General features: G+C 33.5%; 1 protein-coding gene across 6 annotated transcripts in view; it reads left to right on the forward strand.

Annotated features, from left to right (window-relative positions):
• LOC106459749 (dixin-A-like) overlaps nt 1–2,881 on the forward strand; it is a 60,527-nt gene that overhangs the window by 35,522 nt on the left and 22,124 nt on the right. The window lies entirely within an intron of this gene.

Raw genomic sequence — 2,881 nt, forward strand, 5'->3', positions numbered from 1 at the left:
AAGTTGCTCTCATGGCCCGTTTTGTTTATTTAGTTCATTTATACGAAACCTGGAGAAATGACAAACACAAAATAATTCAATTTTGTTTCTTTTTTTTACAAATGTTAGTATAAATGTAAATTCCCACTTTGTGAAAATTATTCTACATAAAACGAAATATACGTTAAATATTAAACAAAATTAGTTTGTTTTTCCAAATACCCCCTTGTTCGCGAGTTTATTATTAAGTAATAATGTCGCAATCCACGAAGTAATCATAATTATTTTTATTTGAAATATGTAACTCTTATAAAACTATGGTGCAAATCAATTTTTCCAAACAGATGTGAAAACATTTCCCCCCTCGGCGGAAAGTCTGAAGGCTTATAAAGCTAAAAAGTGGTTTTTTCCATACCCACGGTGGGCACAGCAAAGCGAGCCTCTTGTGCAGCTTTGCGCTTACCAACAAACAAACACATGAAGATTAAATTAGTTAGCTTTTTTTTTTTTTTGGTTCTGACTTATGAAATTTCTCATTTCCATTAACCTCACGTAAATATACATAACTTTTAACAGGTTTTCTCAGATCTAACCATTATCCATTAGCTAGAACTAAGAAATCCTCAGACTAACATATTAACAGAATTTTGGAAACATTGTAAATTTACGCTGCCTGACAATTATCTTGACATTTAAGATTAGATATTAAGTATCCGGCTTCAATGCTGATAAAACTTGAAGTTATATCTCTATCTTATGTTTATCTAATAAATGGTGATGTTGTTACAAAACCACTGTTCGTGTTTTATTAAAATAAGCTCTACATATAAAAACATAAAATACGGTGAAGATAGGAGCTTGTGGTCTTCAAAGTTGTCCAAGGAAGACACAGAAAATCATCTATTCCTCTTTTTTAAAAAATATTGTAAAATACCAGAATCCAAGTAATTTTTTCCATAAACCAATCTCACTGTTAAAAAAAAAATTGTCTTAATTAGGGCCTAGCCTGTCTTTTTCAAAATTTTAAACTTGTGTTCTCGTCCTATTTCGTTTAGAATACAAATCAAAGACTTCTATCTTATCGATGCCCTGGATAATCATGTAAACTTCAATAAAAATCACCACTTATTTGTGGTGGCCATATTACATTTGTGTTGGGAAGGGGCTCAAAATGTATCCCGCACAAAGGCCCACAACTAAGTATGTCCACTGCCACTTACCCTTCTTTTTCATAAGAACACAACTTAAATATTTCTATAAGGTAACTATCCCAACCCCGGAATCATCCTAGTAACCCTTTTCTGAACCCTTTCCAAAAAGTCAATATCCTTTCTTAAGTAAGGATACCAAAACTGTATACAGTGTTCTAAGTTAGGCCTAACTTGTGATTTGTATGTGACGTGTAATTGATACGTCGAATGATACACCCTTAAATTCTATTAGCATTCATTGACGCTAGATCAATTTTTGTAATTGGGTGCTGAAAATCGTTTAACAAAATTGAAACCCCTGTATATGATGAGAAACACGCATGCGCAGCAACCTTGTACATCAAGCCAGGGGCTTCATCCGCACCCTAGTTCTCACGACCTTGTTTGCTTTATTGCTAGCAACCAGAGCACTGCCTCCATAGCTCGAATAACTTATGCCAACATCATTTTCTTCAGTCACGCTATTGAGCGCGTTCCCTTCTATATTAAACATGCGACTAATTAAGATCTTATCAATATTACTAAGGTAAACAGGAAAAAAAACAAAGGCCCAAGCACTGACCCCTGAGGCATTCCACTAGTAACAAGAGTTCAGTATGGTTAAACTCCATTGATAACAACCTTTTGCCTTCTCTTATCCATCTACTTTACAATCCAGTAACTAGTCTTTGCTCAACCCCATTGATGTGGTTTTCTCAGCTAATATTCTGCATGGTACCTTATTAAAAACGTTTTTCAAATCTAAATACACCCAATCTACACATTTTTCCTCGTTTAGGTAACAAGTAACAACTTCGAAAATAAAGTTAAAAGATTAGTGAGGTAATATTTCCTCTTAATAAATCTAGGTTTACTTTTTATGATATATTTCACTGAGTAATTTTACAAGGCTTCTTTTATCAAACTCTAGGACTTTTCCCACTACAGGACTAAGACAAATTAGCCTACAGTGTTCAGGGTAACTTTTTTATCACCCCTTTAAAAAATGAGGACCACTCTGTTTTTCTACATCATTTTGGGATGACAGATAAATATATTGGTCCTATACCTCATAAAAGTATTGGGATGCTTAAAATGGGCCTGACGGTACAGATTTTACGCGAGAAAGTATCTGAAATTGCACAAAAAGAATTGGTTTTAATTTTTTTAGCTTCAGCATAGCAGCTCAGAGAATGTCTCAGAGTGTTTTGTTTTTGTTTTTCAAGTACAAACTTTTAGCTCATAGCCCCATCTCTTGGCCGGTTTGAGATCTAATTACAGCTGCTGCGGCTGTTCAAGGTTTCCTCTTGTTTAATCACGATTTCACAAACATTAGTAACCCGCTGTTCTGTTAAAATGTTCGAGGAAATGTGTAGTTATAAATTTTCCCTGTAAGTAATTCAGTTTTCATATAATTGCATTATTTTATTTGTTTTGTTATGGTTATAACAGTATGTTAGATGTTTTTCTTTACTACCTGCTGTTAAGTAACTTGAATAATTTATCACCCTCTGTTGCTCTTCCATTACTTTATGGAGATATGTTTAATAAAGGACTGAATTATAGTTATTTGGGTTAGCTGGCAGAGTTGTAACGGACTAAAACAATGCTGCTACAACCAGGATTGAAATAACAACAACAATTTATTAAACTTTAACAACAACAGAAATCCAAAATAAAACTTTCAAACAATTTGAATCAATTTCATCACT

This window comes from Limulus polyphemus, unplaced genomic scaffold (assembly GCF_000517525.1).
Source record: "Limulus polyphemus unplaced genomic scaffold, Limulus_polyphemus-2.1.2 Scaffold656, whole genome shotgun sequence".
Classification (NCBI taxonomy): Eukaryota; Metazoa; Arthropoda; class Merostomata; order Xiphosura; family Limulidae; genus Limulus; species Limulus polyphemus.